The sequence below is a fragment of the Zosterops lateralis genome (genome assembly GCF_965231275.1).
Source record: "Zosterops lateralis genome assembly, chromosome: 5".
NCBI lineage: Eukaryota > Metazoa > Chordata > Aves > Passeriformes > Zosteropidae > Zosterops > Zosterops lateralis.
Window position 1 is genome coordinate 24,820,714 of NC_139766.1, and position 22,866 is coordinate 24,843,579.

A 22,866-nucleotide genomic window follows, 5' to 3' on the forward strand; every position below is an offset into this window, starting at 1 on the left:
AATTTGGCAAAATTTAAGACAGAACATTCAATCAAAATAATGCATTTCACCAAGCACTGATTCAGCAAACCCTACCCATCCAACCTTATATACCCATATTTCAAGGACTCCATTGGTGCTCCAGGAGTGGCATGTGGGGCATTTCATATATAGAAAATATTATTGTATTTTGTTTGAAGTTGATATATTAAACTAATGCATTGCAGAATTAACTCATGCCCATGTATCTATCTCCTACTCCTTTTTCCCAAAATATCCTCAACCAAAACAATAGGAAAGTTGAAAAGCTATTTCTAGGTTATAGCCGATTAGGAGGTGAGAGATAAGAATGGGAGTATCCCTTGCAGATTACACCCTGAGCAGCTCATATTTGTCTATATGAGAAAGCCCCTGGCTCCAGCTGTTCAATTACACTCAAACATAATATGTCCTTGAGAAAGAGGTGTTATCTCAGGTGGCCAGGAATTGAGTCATAGAAAATAATAGATTCAGTCAGAAATTGCACCTGCAGCCTTACTGGTCTCTGTACTAGGTTATCGCATTAGCAAAGTGCAGCCTCACATAATGACAGAAACCATTGTTTTGACCTTGACTTTTAGAGTAGTTTGAATGATAGCCTCAGCAGGGTTGAAAATGAAGTTTTGAATCTAGGAGCAGTCTAGAAATCTAGATTTTGAATCTAGAAACAATCTGAAGATTGTTGCATACCAAAAAGCTCTAAAAATATTACACATTTGTATCGTAGAAAGAAAACTTTAGATTTTTCCAAGAAGTTCTGGATCCTAGTTCCTCCTAATTAAGCCACCTTTGTCACTGAGAGTGAACTATTTAATTTAAGAAAGTGTATATGCTGTAACTGGAAAATCACCACACTCCTTGCTTTTTCATAATACTTATTTAACTAACGTACAGATTAATCAATATTTGCAAAATATTTCAACAGCAGCTGCAGTTTTGTCACCTAAATGGAAAATAAATTAAATAGGAAGTTAAAACAACTATTACCCTTGAAGGACACCATCCTTGGCTTAATTTGATAAAAATTTTTAATTCAGCTTACATTTTTCCTCTTTGTGTGCTTTCTTAGCATTCATGAGATATATAATAAATTACACTCATGAACCACTCTATTCTGACCTATTCAGTAGTCAGTAATTTGAATGCCTAGAAAGGATAATTTGCAAAAATTAAAGGAGCATATTACTTTCCCCTTCATGTAATGGAGGGTGACATGTAGAAGCAAAAGTGAAGCTAACTGTGTGCTGTGGGATGACCCTGGCTGAATGCCAGCTGCCCACCTAAGCCATCCTATCACCACCCTCCCCAGTTGCACAGGGGAGAGAAAAAGTCTTAACAGAAGGCTGGTGGGTTGAGATATGGGCAGGGAGAGATCATTCACCAATTACTGTCATGGGCGAAACAGATTTGACTTGGGAAAAATTACTTTAATTTATTGCCAGTCAAGTCAGAGTAGGGTAATGAGGTATAAAATCAAATCTTAAAAAACACCTTCCCCCGTTCCCTTCCCTTTTTCCTGGGCTCAGCTTCAGATTTACTTTGCCTCCTTTGCTGCAGTAATATAGGAGGAGAGGAATGAGGGTTGCAGTCACAGAATCACACCTTTTCTCTGCCTCTCCTTCCTTCCCCCACACTTCACCTGATGCAGCATGAGGTCCCTCCCACGGTAGACAGTCCTCCACAAACTTCTCCAACCTCAGTCCTTCCCATGAGCTGCTGCTCTTCATGAACTCTTTTAGTGTGGGTCCCTCCCACAGGGTGCAGTACTTTGGGGTCAGGCTGCTCCAATGAGGGTTCTCCTCAGGGTCACAAGTCCTGCCAGCAAACCAATTCTACCATGGTCTGCTCTCTCCATGGAACCACAGGTCCTGCCAGGAGCCTGCTCCAGTATGGGCTTCCCACAAGGTCACAGCCTCCTTTGGGCATCTGCCTGATCTGGTGTGGGGTTCCCCAAGGGCTGCAGGTGGATCTTTGCTCCACCATGGACCTCCATGGGCTGCAGGGGCACAGCTGCCTCATGATGGACTGCAGAGGAATCTCTGCTCTGGCACCAGGAGCACATTCTCCCCTTCTTCTCCACTGACCTTGGTGCAAAGCTGTTTCCCTTACATATTCTCACTCTTCTCTGCGGCTTCAGTTGTTCAGCAACTTTTTCCCCTTCTTATATATGCTACCACAGTAGTGCTGCCTCCATTGCTGATGGACTCAGCCTTGGCCAGCAGTGGATCCTTCTTGGAGTGGTTGGCATTGGTTCTGTTGGACATGGGGGAAGCTTCTGGTAGCTTCTTACAGAAACCACACCTGTAGCCCCTCCACTACCAAAACTTTGACATGAAAACTCAATATATTGAAATATAAAAAATTTGTGTTACCATCCAGTTTTCTATGTTTTACTGCAGCAATAAAGTGAGAAATACCAGTTTAATATTTGCTCTCCGTGCAATGCACCAAATTAGTAGAATCAGAGAATTTCCAGCAAAGGACATCTAGGATAATTGGCTTATGTATGAGAAGTGTATTTATAGAGCAGTGAATGCCATGGAAAATAAGTGAATGTGAGGAAAGAAGTAAGACAATTCTGTTAGTCATCAAGTAATTTGAATAAAATGAATGGCATACAAGAGCAAACAATGAAGAGTTATTCTGATCAGATATTCATGGTATCCTCCAATAAAAGAATTAAAAAAGCTTCAGTAGAACCTAAAAGGTATTTCTGAAAGTGAGGGATTTATTCTGTGATTTGTAACTAAGCTGTAATTACCCTGCCACAACGTTGTAGATATCTAGTGGATGACAGAGTTGACAAAAATCACTGGGAAAAGACATGGAAGAAGAGTCTGTCTGTGATTATTAAATACTAAGATAAGACTCTTTAAGGAATCCTCTAAAAATCACCCAAAAATTACTGGAAGCAGGGAGAGCATCTGTGAAAGTTCATCTTCTTGTATCTCCTGTTTTGATTGTCTCCTTTTGGAAAACTGTATGGGTGTCTAAGCAGGCATTGCTCTGACCTCTGAGCTAATTGTAAATGGAATTCGGTTCAAAGCAGAATCTATGATAAAAAACATGCAAGGAAAAGTCAAAACACTTGAATTTCTTAGGCCTTTAGTAGGCCTCAGATGAAAAGCCTTTCTAGAGGGTACAGATATAGAAATATTGAGCTTATTTCCAAGCAGTGTTCTATTTTGGCTAAATTACATAATTCATTATCAGCTAAAATAATAATCAATCATATGGGTCAATGTCATGGTCTACTTATTGAAATCATTTGAGACACACATCTGCCCAAATTTAGGTCATAATGAGATCATATAACAAAGTCAAAAGTACAGATTTTTTTATTAACAGTGGATGTGAGGTAGAGATAGAAAGAAATAGGGAAGAGAAAGAGAAGGAATAGAGTAGAAAGTCACCACCAATTGGAGTCCTCAACAAGGCTTGGTCAAAGCAGCAATTGCAGACTGAGTAATTTGTCAAGTTCTTGGGAAAATCCCATTGCCTTGATGGAGAAAACACATGAAACAGGAGGTTTGATGGGTTTATATTTACCAAGGTTCACATGGGAACCCCCAGGTACCTCTCCTGTGGCAAGGGGTTTCACAGTGAATGCTGTGGATCATGAGGCACCTGAATGATGAAACAACACTTCAGGAGACTTTGACACCTGCTAAAATGTTACAGCTGCCTGTTAAATCCCAGGTAGGGGAGTGATGACATCTGAGTTCACTTGACTGAGGACAGAGACAGTACCTGTCTCTTCTGTTTGCCACTTTCCTTATATCCTTCAACACACAGCTGGAACCTGTAGGACTGTGCTCACCCTCTCCACCTGGGCAGGTACTTGACACATCGGCGACTCACCCCCTCTGTGTTTGAGCCACCAGCATTCCAGTCTCTCTTCCAGTATTGCCTGTGGATACATTCTTCTCCCCGGACGTAGGGTAACTGAAGAACAAAACCACCTTTATCTTGTCTCAAGTTCACAGCACAGTCCAAATTCCAGTTAGTAGGCATATTCAGGGAGGGGTGGGCATTGGTGGTTGCAGATGAACAGCTGCTTCTTTGCAGTTCACTCTAGTGGGCACAAGCCCTCAGATGATCTTAACGATGTTTAACCCATTAACCATTTCATCTCTCACAGTCAACCAATTTAATTAATAATTAGGTAGAATCTATCACAAGAATTAACAGTTCTGTAGTGACCTCTACTTTCTGTGACCCTTCAAAGAAAGGGAATGTAATAGAAGCTGCATGATATGTTCACAGTAGAGGAAAATTGTTTTTTTATCATACCAGAGCCACCATGTTAATTATGGATCAACTGACTAAGGGGATGCTTGTGCCATGGAAGAAGACATTAAAATTCCCTGTTAAGATTAGAAATAACTGTATGAGACAGGCATTAACACATTATGAAAGTGTGTGCAGACTGATAAAAATTACAGAAATGTACTCATGTATTTGTAATATAATGCAAAAAGATTTTTTTGTCTTAATAATTTAAACATGAAGAAAAATATTGAAAACCATGACCTAACTTTTCAACTTGAAATTAAAAGAAGCAAAAAAGACAATGCCGCTTTTCTTAGCTGTAAATAATTGAATGTAAGACACTTTTCTGAAAGCTAGGCTAGCTGTAAGATCTCTCTAAAAAGCTAGAAAATTATAACATCTTAACTGAAAAATATTTTATATTTTCAACACCAAAGCTCTCCAGTTAATAGTTATCTTTGTCAGATTTTTGCCCCCCAGGCTGCTTGCATAGGCCTGGGTTTTGCAAGGTATTCTGACTGCACAGAGCACCTCAATGAATCAAGTACATAAGAAGAGGTATGAACTACATTAATGACTGCTTTAGAACATGCTACCACTTCAAAGTGCAAACTTTGCTTTCCCTCCCACACCAGATGACATATCATAAAGCAAAACTGAAAAACACTATTGATGAAAGCATCGTTTTATATCTCTATGATTTTTTTTTTCCTATTAATTTACTTTTATTCCTGGGGGACAGCTGCCTAGATCACAGTCCTCCCTAGGAACAGTTCTGTCATGACTTCAAAAGTAGTCAGGAAGCTTTGAACTTTGGAAACAGTTATTTCCTCTTCAGATACCATGAACAAAGATTAAAGAAATAATAAATTATTAGAATTTATAACACTTATTACAGTCTCACAAAAAAATGAGATTTTTTTCCAGTATGGAATACAACAGCAAAACCAAGTTGATCTACATACTGAACAATGGACTTTTAATTACATGCATCCACAATGTTATGGTTCTATGCTTCCTCCATCTTCTTTCTGCTCTGGGTGACAAAGCTCATGAGGAAGGAAAAAACTCATCATCTACCAGGGTACCCTGACATAGCATTTAGTCTTTTCTTAAATTCTTCACTTGTCTTTTTCTGTCTTGAAGACCTGCCAGCACAGAGGAACGTGAGCAAAAGTTAAGGCAAAACAATGGGTTTGTCAAAGCAATGTTATTTCTGTAAAATGCCTTCTCACCATGAATGGATATAATTGCCCTCACCCAACTGTTACAGTCCAGTAATTAAAATTATTAGAGAGATGCCTCTGCCTGAATGAAAGTGCAAATGAGACCATAGGCTGAAGTGAATAGTATGAATTTTATTTAACACTAATTTCGAGGTAGAGAGACAGGGATAGAAAAGAAGAGAAAAAGAGGTGTGGGGGAGACAGAGAGACAGAGACAGAATAAATGGAAAAATATCGCCACTTCCCGGGTCCTAGTGACATGCTGTTGATCCTTTTCTTCTGATCTTCTTGGTGAGGGTCCTGCAAAATAAAGAGTTCAATGGATTAAGATTATGTTTGTTCAGTTGGGAATGACAAAATACCTCCCTTGGTGGGGGAGTGAGTTTGACAATCTTGCAGCAGACTCTGGATTGGTTGCATCATTTGCATCACGAGCAGTGCTCTCTGCAAGGCCTCAGGAATAAGTCTGGGGAGCACTTTGTGGGTCTTTCATGATTTGTGACACCTTCTCAGCTGCCTCTCATGTGAATTTTCCATGTGTGTGTGGCCTTCTCATGGGGAAAAGGAGGGTTACAACTGACAACTCACACAAACAGGTTTGCATTCTGCAGTAACTTCATCTTTTTGTTTCCCTTGAGAGTGGGATTCATTAGTCTCAATCTGACTGTCTCAATGGTGAGGATCTATGCTAATCATCTAAGATCTATTGGAATACAGCACGAGAAGAAGAACTTCTATCAGGAATTGGTTCAGGTGATAAACAAATGGTTCAGGTGATAAAGATATCTATGTAAGACCTGTCTCCATTGACTGAGGGAATCTATTTAGGTCACTGCTGGCTACCTTGGATTAGACAGTCTTTTTGGTGGCTAAAGTTAAGGGAAATAGATTCTATCCTAAATATAGATTTTGTCACTTAACACTACATTAAACAGTCTGGAAGTGGTTGGAAGTGCAGGATTTAGAAGCCATTACCTGTGTGACCAGTCACATGGAAGACACCTGACCCCAGTGGCACAAAGAGCAGTTTGTTGCTTTGTCAAACATGAATTTATATTTGCCAGTAGCACCACAGCTACTGTTCTCCTTTGAGCTTGAGGACACTTTGACACTAATGTACAATTGACTCTAATGCAAACCCCAGGCTACCATCCCGTGATAGTAGGGATGAATGGCTTCACGGGCCTTGTTTTTCAGCTCTTTTAGAGAAAACTAAGGGAGATTTTGCAGGAAATTTCCCTATTTGTATTCAATCCAATTTGTACTGCCAAACCAAGGATAAATGAAGAATGCAAATATAATTGTAAATTAATCATAGAATGACTTAGGTTAGAAAAGAACTTTAAGATTATCAAGTCCAACTCTTAATCCAACACTGCCAAGACCACCACTAAACCATACCCCTAAGTTCCACATTGACATAGCTTTTAAATCTCTCCAAGAATGGTGACTCTACCACTTCCCTCGGCAACTCATTCCAGTTCTTGGTCATTCATTGAACTACATTTGTTTTGATGGTTTTGGACTTGTAAGGCACCCCAATTGTGCAAGCAGAATTATTTTCCACTATAAAGGAGACATTTGCATAAGTACATTTTTATGATAGGCCAAATCCTGTCACTATGCTATGTGGCTAGTGCTTCCATACTCCATTAATATTGAAAGATTCTGTGAGAATCCCCAGATATATTCAGCCTTTAAACTGTCATAAATGAAAGAGTTACTGCTCTTCCTTGAGAGCTTAAACGTGCCTTTCCAATATAATTTCACCCTTATCTGGCTTAATTTAGAGATACCTCACTAATACTGGCCAGATTTTGGGAAATGTCAAGATAATCCATAATTAGATACAAGGAAAGAGAAAGGGGAGTTGGTTGTCCTACTTAGAGCAACATAATGGCAAGCCATTGGTATTTTTATTTTCACTGCATGTCTCATGCAGAGGTTTCAAAGGAAAGACAGCAGGACTGTGTGGTACCTTACAAGGCACAGCCTCAGGGTATGTGAGCAATGCTCCAGATTGGCTTTCCTTGTAATTTGGAAGAGAAAAGAATACTTTTCAAAGATGTGTACCTTTTTGTTCTCTTCCACACCCACATCAGTAATTAGTCTTGTCATTCTCAAGGGTGAGCAGCTTTAAGGATTTGATTTACATTTTTGCATTTTGATTGTCATCTACTGAAAGAACAGAGGTACCTTGTCAAGCTCAAGTGTATGAAATGACTGAATGTAGTAAAAGCAGAGTTCTCTGCCTCTGAAGCACTAACTTGAGGAATTCAGGAGTTGTTTGTCCTTTTTATTGGCCTGTCAGATGATGCAATATTTAATACTTTTTTGCTTTGCTTTGCTCATCTGAGCAATGCTTACACCCTTTGCAGTTGCATTGAGCTCCAGTGGTGCTACCTCCATTCGAGAGATGTTACCTACAGTTTTAATTTCTTCTGTAAGATTCCAAATTAGCTATATTATCTCCATTTCCTTATCTCATCTTGTTTTTCACCAATATATAGCATTTGATCCTCCCACAATTTACTACAATGGAGAAAGTATTCTGTAAATTTGCCTTAAGTCTCCATTCTGCACAATTTACCCCATTGCTAGTGCCCTTGAATAAGTACTGCTTTGGTATCAAATTCAAACCAAAGCACCAGGACACCAACTTATTTTATGAGGAACCTCTTATCACAAACAAGCTTGATTTCTTTTTTCCCAACTTCCCTTAATATAGGCAGCAGCAACAATTTCTTATGAGTTTCATGAACCTGAAAGAACCTCTTGGACAACTTCCAGGAGGCAAGGACATATCCATGCCAAAGAAGGCATCAAAGTCTATCTGAGTTTGTTTTTATCTAGCACAGAGACAAGTTTCTATTTAGTATAAATATATGGTAAGTTTCTGTTGAATCCAATGACACCAGGTTTTTGTCAATATAGCTCAGAATTGTGTCTTAAAGTGTTCCTTCCAGCCAACAGAAGCGTGAAAGTGTTTTTCAAAAGTCCACTTTCGAACTCACTTCACAATGAATTGTTATTATAGAATCTCTTCTACATGAATAGAAAGGAACCATTCCATATTATTAAAAGCTTTTCTTTTCTATTGCTATGCAAATACATTCAGAAGTATATATAAGCTTCACTGTTTTCTGAAATGATATTTCTTGTTTGGAAAACAATTTTGCAGTTTGCAATTATTTATTTCATAGAATCACAGAATGAGTCAGATTGGAAATGGCCACATTGGGTCTTATGGTCCAACCTCCTTGCTCAAGAAGGGTCATCCCAGAGGACAGAACACAGAGCTTGTGTCCAGATGGTTCTTGAATATCTCCAGTGAGGAAGACTCTACACCCTCTCTGAGCAATCTGTTCCAGTTTGTGGTCACTCACCCAATAATGTTCTTCCTCATGTTTGGGTGGAATTTCCTGTGCATCAGTTTCTGCCTGTTGTTTCTGGTCCTATTGCTTGCTATCACTTAGAAGTGCCTGGCTCCAACCTCTTAACATCCTCCCTTCTGATGTTTATAGACCTCAATGAGATCCCACCTCAGCTGTCTCACCTCAGTGCTGAACAGGCCCTGCTGACTCAGACTTTTCTTGTAATAGAGGGAGTCCAGTCCTTTAATCATCTTTGCAGCCTTCTTCTGGATGCACTCCAGGAGTTCCATGTCTCTTTTTTTACTGAGGAGCCCCCAGCTGGACACATTACTCCAGATTCTGCCTCCCTTCACCTTAACTCACACTGTTGTCATTAGGATGAAAAAATATACACACAGAGAAGTTTAAAATTCCCTATTTCTAACAAAGTCCATTTTAACTGAGATGGAACTAATTGTACAAAAGGTGTTGCAACAGATCCACTCCTAAATACAGCAGACAAAAAAGACAAAGTGGCATCACACACATTTTTTGGTGTTCAGACAGACAACAGATTTTTCTAAGTCTCTTTGGACAGGGTAGCCAATTTGAATTGTAAAAATATACAGCGTTATCTTTTCTACCTGATTAATAATTTCACCTGCTGGAAAATGAGATAGACGTTTGTCCTGTATCTGGAGTCCCTGCATCTTGTATATTAATTTATTCTGTAGCCATATTTAAGGATGAATCCATCAAACTGCTGTCCTGTGGGATGGTGCTCTACGGGTGCTTCTCTTATTACTGCCAGCCAACCCTATAAAGGTTTTATAATCCTTTCTTCAGTGAAAAGCAGGAAGTTATATTGTGTCCAGGAAAGCCATTGTGTAGGTTGAACTCTAAAGAACGTTAGTAGGAGTGGAGCATCCTCACAGTGATATCACCAGAGATGGGATTTCAAACAGCAAAAGAAAAATAAGGATGCTTGCCTTACTAGAAACCAGTAATAATTTTTAGAGTTTAATATTCAATTATGAAAAAGTGTCAGTCAATGACTGGGCCCTCCCTATGTTATACTGAGAAATCTGCCTAGCAAAACTAAATCTGAAGTTAAAGCTCTTGTCTTGCCTATGTGAATTCTGGGTCTAATCATTGGTGGTTATGAAACCATTGTTCAAAATGCCATGAATAATTCAAAACATATATTTGTTTGCAGCAAGAAGGCCAGAAGCAAGAGTTTCCCAATTGCTTTTGCAATTTTTTCCATGAAGCACACCTGACTTTGTCAGGAGATAACATAAGAAGATAAATTTTACTCCCTCTGAATTTTCAGTTCCATTTTATATCTGGAATGAGATTTCCATACTCCCTAACCCAGAAGGGTGCTGCTACATGGCTTGAGCTTTAAAATGGGAAACTCTGAATTAGCTTGATTATATAATCTCTGGTTTCCGAGGTGGTGCTACGCTGCTTTATTCTTCTAGGTATAGCTGTAGTCCCAACCACTGAAGAAGCCTCTTCTGGCTTTACTGAATACAGCCTCAGTGTCAGTCTGACAAGGTATCACCACTGTGCAGACTTCTGAATTCTCCAAGAAATCCAAAGCGAAGTTCCCCTGTTTTAACTCTGTACCCTGCTCTGGGAGGGAGAAGCAGCAAAGAAATATTTTACTGCCTTGGGAGCAGAGCTGGCAGTCATTGCTTGCTCACTTCCTAATCAGCTATGAATAGATTCCCTTACATAAGGTGAGTAAAGAAGTGGAAAGACATACATTAAACACATTCTGGGAACAAGGTGTATGTCAGACAAGGCTGCAAAATCTAAACTTTGTTTCTCAGTAGTCTTCTGAGAATGTACATTAAAAGCATGCTACAGGCAGCTCTGAAACTTGTCCAGAAACAATTTATAGCATCTCAGCCCATGGGGAAAGGAGACAATGAAGACAAAAGTCTCTGCACTGCATGAAGACAGGCTGAATCTGACTGTATCACTCTAAAAATATGGCTAAACCTGTACAAAGTAAAACAGTGCTTCAAAATTATTTTTTTTACCTGTAAAAACTAGAATTGCTTACAGAACCTCAGTGTAATTAGGATAGACATTCTCTGTTCAGATGCAGTAAATAACCTCTGATTTCCTGAATCAAGCAAAAAAGAATGAAGGTTGGATAAAAATTAGATAGTCTTCGATAAGGTTTTCCATTATGAGGAAGATTTCATAATGCAAAAACATTTATTCATAATATGAAATGGAAAGAAAAAGTAATTGAGTGGCCATAATAATTTTATTATTGTACAAAAAAAAAAGGAAACATGAAATAAATGCTTTGCCAATGTTGTCAATTTTTACCAACTTCAATGCATCATTGTTACCCATTTAGGATGAGAACAAAGATACATAAATTCAGATCATCAGTTTTTCAGCACTTTTTTTTTCAAGCAATAGAAAGCATTCTGTCAGGTCTTTCATTCTGCCACACTTCTACTGATTTAGATTCACTTTCTTTCAGATTGTATTTTCATATTTGAAGCCTTTTCAATGAGAGGAATGAGATAAGGGATCCTCCTCTGCTTTTCCAAAAATAGTGTCCAGGAGCAAGGGAATGGAGGCATACGCAAATATATTTGTGAATTCATTCATTGCTCTGTGAAGCTGAGGTGTATAGCCTCAGTGGATACAGTTTTCTATAAATTTTGGAAAGGATAAACATTTGTCCTTCTTTTCTTGTTTACTTCTTAGCTTTTTCATTAAATATTTATCGAAATGAGGATCTAAGGATCCATTTCACAAATAGATTTTCTTTTGACTTATTTCATGGTCATTTGAAATTTTTGGAGCTAAGACTTTGGCTCACTAGAAACTAGTCTGCAAGTTGGAATTTAATTTTCAGTACCTCTTATGTACTTCACTTGTTGAAGCTGTCTTATGATCTTAATAACGATCTTCTTTATTTTTATATGCTTATCATATAATCAAAAGTAATGTTCCAAATTCAAATTTATTGAAGACACATTGCTAGTAAGCGTAGCATTTCTATAAGCTTCATTGATTACATTTACCTCATTCTCAAGTATCAGATACAATTTTTAACTAATGATTTCAGAGTTTGTAGGATAAAATGCAAAAGACATGAAGGCAATGAATGCAATAATGATATTTATATTGAGGCTGAGTGGGCATGTAAATAATTTTACAAACATGTGGCATACACAGGAGATCTTCCAATCAGACTCTGATCTTTTCAGGCAGGGTTCTGGTGAATTTATTTTTAATCTATTTGGCTTCTTAATTCAGGCTTGAGTGCTATTTATCTAATTTCATGCAATTAGCAAAGGTGCTTATGTTAGGATTATGACCACCTTAGGCTCCTTTAATAGTCAGTGGAAAATACAAATACCTCTACACTACATTTTAATTCATCAGACTTCAGTTTTCCTGTAGATATGCCTCTTCCTCTGTCTTCCTAGCAATGGAGGGGGTCTGATGAGACAATAATCCTGTCTCTTCAGTGCTTTATTGTAGTGCAATTATCCCAGGCTCTTCGTAAATGTGGGAGCTTGTCCAAGCTTGATGGAAAGTATCCAAAAATAACATCAGAGTAAATATCTGAAGTCTAAAATTGAATCTCCTTGGAAGAAATAACTTTATTTTGGTCTGTGATTTGCATATACACCATTCTAAAAATCATTCTTGGGTCAAAAACATCCCAAGTTATGTTGTTACTATTTTGGTAATGAATAAAGTTGAAAGTCACCATTTCCATATTTCTTCTCTTTACCACATTTCATGGTAGATTTTGTCATTTGATTGCAGAGATTGCAGAGTCAATATCCAGTACTGTCAGTCTAATGGTAAAACAATAGCTAAAAATGTTACAAAGTAAATAGAGACAGTGAGAATAATAATTATACTAAGCTTTTTACCAACTTGCAGTAACCTGCAATTATTTCACCACCTTTTCCCTTGCTTCACTTCTGTTTTATCAAGGAAGGAATTCAAAATTGCCTTCTCAGCTTCTAAATTTTTCATAGCCTCTTTACACTTTTGCTACTTGCTCCCCCAGTGTCTCACTCTCTTGCTGAAAACCAGTCGATTTTGTCCTCTCCATTTGCACACATCAGGAATGAGACAGTGATTTCTCTAACTTGTCATATTAACATTTACAAACGCAAACATTGCATTTTCATTTCTTATTTTTAGGTAACTGTCCAAGCGTAAATAAATTACTGCTCAAGTTCATGCCCTGAGAAGACAGAAATCCATTAAGGATATTTCAGTTTAAAAAAGGAGGATAAATGGTGTTGTGTAGAGACTTCTGCACTTCGACAAGAAAAGACTAGCCCTTTCCTAATGTCATTCTCTCTAGTGCGGGCTTTGAAACCATTTAAACTTTTGTTACATCTATACCTAGGATTTTCACGTCTAAATGCCAAGAAATAAAACTGTCGCTGTCCCACTTCCACCTGTTCATACATTTCTATTTCATCTGTTTGTGCCACTTTTTTTTCACTAATACTTTGCCTCCTATGTTCTTGTCTTTTCTACACCTAATCTGATAGGTGTCTGATGTCTGAGGCAAACTATTATATAATTACTATAGTTTCTTCTGAGCTGTTCCTCCGGCCAGCCCTGCTCTTCAGATAACCATATAAACTAGCTATATCTATGGGTCCAAACCCCAGACAGAGACATGTTCCTGGCTGGTAGAAGGAGCAGACTCACACTTGGTGACCAGGAAGGTTTATTCAGGCCGTGGCCCAGGTGCAAGTGAAGGTTTCTGGGGCTTACCTGCCCTTAAGTACAGGGGGCGTTACCTTTGGTCATGAAGGGGAGTGACTTAGGAACAGGGGGCATTGACGTGGCCATTTTGGGGCAAAAGAGGAGTGGGGACACCTGAAGCCTGGCTGAGTCACCAGCTTCTGTTAGAGCACTCAAGTCTTAGGGGTGTGGCAATGGGTCTTATCAAGGAAGGTTACAAAGACCTGGGAGAGGCTATTGTAAGGGGAAAATACAGGGATTTGGGAAAGGGGGATGGTAGGGATGAACCATTCACAGAAACTTAATACCAAAAGCATACAGAACTTTAGAAAACCCAAAATGCACATTGCAACAGATTACAAATAAACAAACAAACAAAACTAACAAGAAAACCAAACCAAGCCACAAAGAAAATAAAAACAAAACATCCAAACCCTAAATGTCCAGAAAACCACTTCCCTCCCTGCAAACAGCTGTGTTATTAGTGTTTGTGCTCATTTTGTATTTTCACTACCTGTCTCGTGACATTTATCCAGATTCCCCTCTGCTTCAGTTTGCATACAATTGTGCAATCTGACTGTTCCTTGCAAGAAAAAGAAGTATTGTAAAATTCCACAGAAAATAGGTAAAATAGGTATAAAAGCTGAGCAAGACAACCCCAGTTTATCCATTTTTGGGTCTCTGCACCCAGTACTAACTCTAACTGGATCTACAGAACCAGAAAGATTTAGGATATGGGAAGGGCTTAAGTCCCTTCCGAAACCAGCAAAAACAGAGTAATTGAAGAAATATACTTGTAATTTTCTATGGCTGAGATAAGACTGACCCCAAGCATTTAATTCAAGAAACACCAAATTAACTCCTATTCAAAATTTTATAATTTCATTAATTTTGTCTTACAGCAATTTTGATGTCTTTTGGAATGGACAGATTTTGGTCTCTGTAAAATTAATTTAATTCTGCAATAAAACTAATTAAAATATTAATCCATATTGGAGTTCTGCACTTCAAGTTAGAGATTGCTTTTGATGGCAAGCTCTTTGTGACTACTTGGGTATCTGACAGAGTTTGCACTTTCACAAATTTGAAATTCATTCCCTTGGTATGAGTCTTATACATATTTTTTTCAATTCAGTTGGTCTTAGTCATCTCTCATCTGGTCTATGGCTAAATTGCAATAGGTTATGATAGAAATTGGAAAAACATACCATAAAGAGCAGAAATTATTATATCCCATGGTTAAGATTCAGGAACAATAAGTAAATTGTGGTCAAGGAATTAAGAAGTAGAGAAAGAATTTGGCCTCTACAATGAAATTTTCAGCTTTCCAGTATTGTTTTTAGCATTGATTTTGTAGGTAGTATCTCAGAAGATGGAGATAGATTTTCCTTCTAATTTGCTTCAGAGTATATTCCCATTAAACAAAAACGTGCAGAAAAAAGATTATGGGCTTCATTGTCTTTGCAGTGGTGCAAAACTCTCTAAACCTGCAACAGAAGTTCCCAGCAGCAGTTAGGGTGGCCTCCTGCAAGAAAAATGCCAGATGGACTCCTTTTGCAATTGCACAGCTAACAAATCCTGATCTTTGTTTCACACATCCCATATAAGCTTTTTCCTTCAAAATGCCATGTGGTTATTTCCCACTTTTCTTGAGCAATGCTATGGCTTAAAGTATAAAGATATTTTAAAAAGCTGCTCATCCTGTTATACAAATATTTGAATGCTGCTATTCGACTCACAGTCTGAAGCTCATTTGGTTGATTTCCACACCCTTGGTCCCAAGAGGTGTTGTTGTAACAAAACATCTTCACCTTCTCTCTCAGTGGGGGTTTCTGGAAACAGATTTCTTTCCATAAGGAATCACCTCCTTTGTTCTGCAGCTGAAGAACAATATTGAACTAGGGCCAGATAGGAGAACAGACGACAAAGAGCAACACACTCAAAGAAGCTAAAAACCATCTCCTCTCTTGCCATGACAGAGAATTAGTCTGTCAAGAGGGATTGGACACAGTTCACAGTAGTTTAACTGTGGGTTTAACACAGGGTTGTTTCTGTATGGGAAGTTACTAGCACTTAAGTAACAGCTGATCAATATTGGGAAGGTCAGCAGTGTCTGAGGAACGCTTTCTAGGTCTTACACCTAAGACCCAGAATCCCTGTCCATGGGAAGTCAAGACTCCTTTGTTTCTTACTCCATCACATTATGTTTTTAATGGTTCAAAAATCAAGCTGCTATCAGTTCCTTCAGAAAATTATTCCAGACTGATGTCCACCAGCTGAAGGGTCTCTGTGATCTCTCTCTCATTTTTGTCCTTGGTGATATTTTTCTTTCAGTTTAAAGAGGAAGAGCAATGGCTGAATTGCTTTATTACCTTATGCATGCATGCCATGAAGAAGCTTTTTGACACCCTTAAGTAGTAGGAAAGAAAACATTTGCAGCCATTAACAAATGCAGCATTTAATGATATTATAAGCCTGCCTGATCAGAGTCCTTTACTGGATATTGGATTGCTTGCTGAAAGTCAATTTTACAACAAAATAAACACTGGCATAACATAAATTTCAGCAGTTTAGTTTTCAGGTGTAGTTATATGCCATATTACTCCTCAGGGGTGAAAAACATAATATGTGCAAATGAATTTAGATACACAGTGACTGATTTTCCAGTGACGATATAATTAAGGCTATAAAAGACAGCCCATATGTAACAGCTACTGAGGGAGCCCCTCGCATGCTCATATATACACAACTGTATCTTTTTTCTTATTTTGCTGTAAGACTTGTCTTCTTGTAAAATAAGCAAATTATACACTGTGTAAAAAAGTTCTAAAAGACTGAGGAGCACAATAATTAGACCACTGACTAAAATTTTACATTAGAGAAAAATAAACTTTGCTAAATCAAAATACATCTTATTTGTTTGATGAGTACTTGTTTTCAATACAGATACATGTATGTCATGGGAACAAAGTGAGTAGTTTTAGCACTTTAGTTTTCAGTTCTTTTTCAAGATGATCACCTGTTTTCCTAAACAAGCGCCTATTAGAGTCTTTCTGGTTCCTGAACAAAATATTCATCTACTGTGGCTTCACTTGGGATTGTAAGCAAGGCAGCACAATGCTTTATTTTCTTTTGTATCAAGGGAGGCTTCATTGTGTTGCCTTTTTTTTACTGCAACCAGAGGAATTGACTAAGTGTTGCAATTACAGGCACCACTCCACTCTCTGTTCTCCTTGTTCACTTCAGAAAGCAGAAGATGAGTGACAGTGACTTCATAGCAGCAGGTCAGAGATGAAGAACTGCTGAGGAGTAAAGGCATGAAAGTGGAAGGGTAGGGGATAAAGACATCCATGCACCAGGAGCTGAGGTCCATCACTGAAAAGAAGGCTGAGCTATTTTAAAATACATTTTGGAATCCATGAATAAGAATGCTTAAACCTGTATTTTAACAGGCACAGTAGATGAATATTAATAAATTGAACTTCCTTCTGCAGTGTAAAGTGGAGAACTACTTAAGCAAGTATTTGGAGCTGCTTTTTACTCTGGTTTTACATGTAAAATTTCATTGATTTCTCTGAGAATTTTGATTCTTAAAAACAAGAATATAATGTTCTTGAACAAAATGAGCAAAATGAGCACCTGAAACAATGGTGAATAATTATTTTCCAGAAATTAAACCTAGGAACAGGAATTAACAGAGAGTATAGGCTAGACCTAAAGTTAAAAAAAAAAAAAAAAAAAAAAAAAAAAAAAAAAAAATTAAAAAATAATAATAAAAAGGCACAATTCTGAGTATATTTTGTCTATTTGCTTCCATGAGAAAGCCAAATAGAAATTTTTTTACACTAAGAAAAAGAAGTTTAGAATGGTAAATATAAGTTTATCCCTTACCTAGTGACAAGTTACCCCCTTGTCTTCATTATTGCTTTCATATACATCTAAAAGTTATTTACTATATAACGTAATATAAAATAAAAACATCATCATGGAGATGTACCTGCAAAGGCTATGTAGTTAATCTAGTGAATCTTCATTTAACTATTCTCCCTCAAAACAAGCAACATACTTGGACCATTGGTTTATTGTCTATCTGAATTTTTTCTTCTAGCCATTACATCGTGTTCTTGTATTTAGGTATTCGGGTTTCCTTTGTTTGTTTGTTTGTAAGACAATTGCTGCTATTCCATGAGGGTTAGGCCTTGACTGCTCATGTGGCTCAGCACTGACTGATTACTCTGAGTTTAGATGATGCAGCTGGTCCACAGAAAAAGTGATCTGCTCAGCTGCCCAGGGAGGCAAAGGCTATAACCCTGTTTTTAACTTACAGCAATTGACTGTGTTTGTTATATTTTGACAGAAATAGATATCTTAAATGCTCTTGGCTAATCATAGTGCTGATCACTGGCTCCTAAATATATTAATAACTCAAGCAATTACTATACAGTTATATATAAAGTTACTAAGCAATACAACCATAGTAGAGAGCAAATCAAAGACCTCAAACAACGAGCACATATAATATTAAGTAATGACAAGAGAGGTCAGAAAGTATACTCCATCTATTCAAAGGCATCTTCATTGATTCATTATCGTAATGGTGTGATCATTCAGAGTACCTCAGACGGATCAATACCAGAAGTTACCGATGAAGTACTGAAGTGCTATTAGTTGCATCTAATATGTTGCTTTTACCAGACAGACACCAGATTCCCAGCTGCAGTGAGTTTGGTGTTTCCTTGCAGCTAACAAGATGTTTTCCTGTCCTGTTTATCCTCCCTACCTATTTTTAGAAGCATTTCACACTTACTCATGCAGTGCTCATCAATGTGTGAAATTAAAGTATGAACTGATCAGTATGTGAAAGCAAGGTTCATAGAGTTAATTTATGAATAAATTATGCCAGTGATCCTGAATATATTTAAGGAAGGAAGGAAAGCTTTGCCACCTGCTAAAATGAGCTGTTACTACTACACTGATGTCTGAAATCAGAATGGTTGTAAGCAAACCCTGGCTAGAATCTACTGAGGTGGGAAAAATATCAAGCTATTAAATACAGACAGTTAATTGTGTTTTGCTGGGATGACAAACACAAAATCATGTTTAAGCATGAAAGGCTGAGTTGCAAAAACTCAGTTTCTACTCTTTAAGGTGTACAACTTAAAGCTAATGTTTCAAGCTATAGATATGGTTTACAAATAAACTAGATTTTTCTGCTTAAGTTATTGAAATGAAAAGTTCCATGTGTACTTCTGATGCCTGTGTGTTAGGAATGTAAATGCTTTAGCTATTCAAAATAAGCTATTTTGGAATACATAAAAAGTTCATGTAACTTGTTAAATTAGTCCCATGCTCCAAAATAAACCGGATCAATTTCTTGTGGTTTGGGCTCAAAGAGATGGTGAACAACACACAGAGTTAGGAGTTAAATCAAATGAAGAATAATAATAGCATAGAAGAATACTAAAGATAAATGCTCTGTCAGACTTGCAATCCCCTGGAAACTCAAAGCATCCAAGAAGGATTTAATCCTCATACAGGGTACTTGCCGGAAAGCAAATGGAAAGTAGCTTTATTTCTGATAATGGAAGGTTCTGGTGCACTCAATGCATCTAGACAGATAATTGTGTATGTTAAAAGAATTTTGCAGGAGATGGGATATGCAGCATACTAATATCTGATGTGATTGATAATATATCTACTTTCTGGTTTCAAACAGAGTAGTGATGGGTTTTGATAGCATATTTTACAGCACTGGCTAGAAAGTATTATGTGTACATTCTGATAAAAAAGATAAAACAAGCTTGGTCTTTTCATCCTCAAAATTCTTCTTAAATGTGCTCTTGCTTTCTCTTCTGAGCTGTTCCATCAGTATTTGAGAAGGAGAATATGTTAAGGAATAAAATTGTGAGAAAAGTGAAAATTTAGATATAGATATTTTCCTATAAAATTGTGCTTTAAAATGATGATAAATTTAAAGCCATAACAATTTTTAAAATGGTCGCATAAGTTTAAAACCATGGTTCTAATCCTACAATGAATACAAGAGCATGAAGATGGAGCAATGTGCCTCCATAAAAGCTGCCAGGAAGCTGGGAGACACACCCAAGCTCATTATCTTCTGAAATGGATGAAAACTATTTCAGAGGTTTAGAACTACAAAACAGAAACATTACCCGGCAGTTTTCTAGGCCGCAACAGTTGTGTTACTCCCCAAAAACCGATTTGTGATTAAATTATCTAACAGAAAAATAAAGTAGTAATTTCTCAGGTTAGACTAAGAAAGCTCACTTCATCTCATTGTGAGTTTCAAACGTTTTTAATTCGCAAAAAAATATGCAGATTTCCTCGAATATTTGAGTAACTCTAAGAACAAACTGCATTTGCTTATTTGTGTATAAAAATGTCTTAGCATTTTCATATTTTTTTCAGTGTAATGTTTTAAAGATTAAATTAGACTCACTGAAATAGTTTCCGCAACTCCCTTTCATCAATTTTTTTTTCCAAATAATACTATATGGTAGTATTCTTAGTTTCTAGGATATAGGATTTACTTTTGTACTTTCTAAATGAAGCAAGATGTTTGTCTCCAAATACATAAATAATGGAAATGATAATATTTGGTATAAATTCACAGTTGTTTATTCATCACTATTTTAGTTGATTAGACAATAATTTAATACTTTTGGTTTCAATGTTGAACAGATTTTTTTTATGTGTGAAGTTACATGCAAAAAAATATTTCTTATTTCAATAAAGCAGTAATTTACATGGTGGAAACTTGTGATGATAATACTGAGTTTAAACCTCTTCAGAAATGCTGGAATTTTTCAGAGGTGAAAAATATATGGGACATGGTTCCAAGAAGTGCAACTAGGAAAGGATGAAATTAAAGAAATCTTGTGAAAAAAATAAGGGGAAAAAAAAAAGGCAAGAGAAAATGCTTTGTAGCACAGTTGCAAATTATGATTAATGGAGCTTGGTACCTTAGTGCACTAAAAAAAGCCTTCCACTTTATGTCGGCTTGTCTGATCTGGTAAATTTGGAGACTGATTTTTAATATGTCTGATAGTTCTCTTTAATTTTTTTTAATCCAGTGGTTAGCTGTGCTTTGGCTGGAAGCAGGCATGTCAGTTGAAAGGACACAGACACTTACGTGTGCTCCTGCTGAAATTATATTTATAATACCTTGTACTTTTGAAAGGAAATTAAATGCATTAAGTTTATTTAAAAGTAGCCATGTGTCTAGAAATAAAAATGGAGATGTGATCAGCTCTATTTGCATAAGTTGTACATATTTTACCTTTAAAAAATGCTGTAATCCTCTGTGTATTCTTGTTGTTCCATGTATAAAAGTACAACCTGGTGCACAATTAAATCATATAAAAATACATTAAACGGTCTAATGCGGTCTTGTATGGCTTGTGAAATAATGAACATTTTCAGCTCAGTCTCAGCCATTATAATGTTATTACACAGTCATTAAATTGAAGCTGTTATTCCACTGCTAAAACAACTGATCAATATCCATTACCATTCAGTGATGGTTGGAGCCAAAACGAGATTATATTGCAAATGAGCTGCAGACAAGGTAATGATCCCTCCATTTTGATATATTTAAAGGCATTCCCTAAAGCAGATCATTTCCTTAAGAGAGAGAGCAACTTTTCCATCAAGTCACCAATCGAGAAAAATAAAAATGTTATTTAATTACAAAAAGCCTTACATATTATGATTTATAATGAAACAATTGTGTTCTTATAAAGATAACCACTGTTGGATCAATGAAATTGTTTCTAGTTTCTGCCTGTTGGGTTTTACTTGTTAGAACTCCTGTGTTATACAGACCCTGTCCCTTTACCAAAGAAACAAACCAAATGATGATTATTTGAAGTCAGGATTTATCTCAATATAGTATACTTTGAAGCTTGTCCAAAAACAAATAAGTAAAGATGGGAAATACTTCCTTAGAGGTATTTTAGTGTCTCAGTCCCTTAAGACCCACAATAGTTTCCTCTTTTCTTATCACTTACAAAGTCTGGCCAAAAATTTTCCAAGCCATGTTTGAGTGATTCCTCCAAGGCCCTGTCAGTCCCTGACTTGTGGGATCCATCTTTTGATATCATCTCTATTTTCTCTGGATCATTAGTGTACCCGGGTGTTTATAAGTTATTATTATCTTAATTATTTCTATGTATTAATGTATTATGTGTTATATTTAATAATATTATTATTTTATTATTATAATACAAACAATTGTTATATGTTAATATGTAATATTATTTTTATGCAGGGATTTTTCCTTTTATGTTAGCAGTTCATCCTCACAAGACAGATGCACTTAAATCCAAGTATCCATATCTCCTTTACATTCCACATACCATTACAATATGCAGAACACAGGAGGTTTTCCAGTCTCTCCATCTTGCACCTCTTTTCAGCTGGTCCTGAAGTTTCTCTACTTAAGCAAAGAACTTCTCAAGTTGTTAAACAGATTTGGACAATTTACTAATATGTAGTATAACGTAGTAACAAAACATATCTTATTATTTTGTCCAAAGATGTTCCATTTCCTGCTTGGTTTTTTTTTCTGTATTTGACAGATTTCCTTAATTTTGTTTTTTTAAAGTGGATATCCATAGATACATGGACAAAATGCTCAGTTTCTTTCAAACAGCCCTTTTAGAACTAGGTCTTTTTTCTTTTAAATTCAATCTTCTGTTATTTTGAATATATTTATAGAATATTAATAGCACTTTAGCCCTCACCAAGGAAGATTAGCTCAGAAATAAAGCTTTACTTTTGATATTATAATGACTACTTGGAAGGAAAAGTTACCAGTAACTGTGATAGGCTTCTGTAGGTATTTATATACTAAATATATTTTTTTCCTATGGCAATATGATGGTAAAAATATTGGAAGTCTAATACTTCCTTTTTACTTGCCTATATTTGATATTCCTGCAAATATTACTGTTCTACAGCAAGGCTCTGAGGGAATTCTGGCTTGTCCAAAAGTTAGCATCTCTGCAAATGTACAGAATGACAGAGGCATTGAAGTTTAGCTCTTTCATGAATAAAAATTAGTTTATCCTTTTTGTAGTTCTTCTTAACCATAAAACAGATGCTGTGACTTAGTTTTCCATGTAACTGACATATCCACCTAAAATGTTCAGTAGAAAAAGAAATTATAAATAGGCTGGGTTCCAGTAGTAACTTTTGTTGTTGCTCTCCTCTTTATT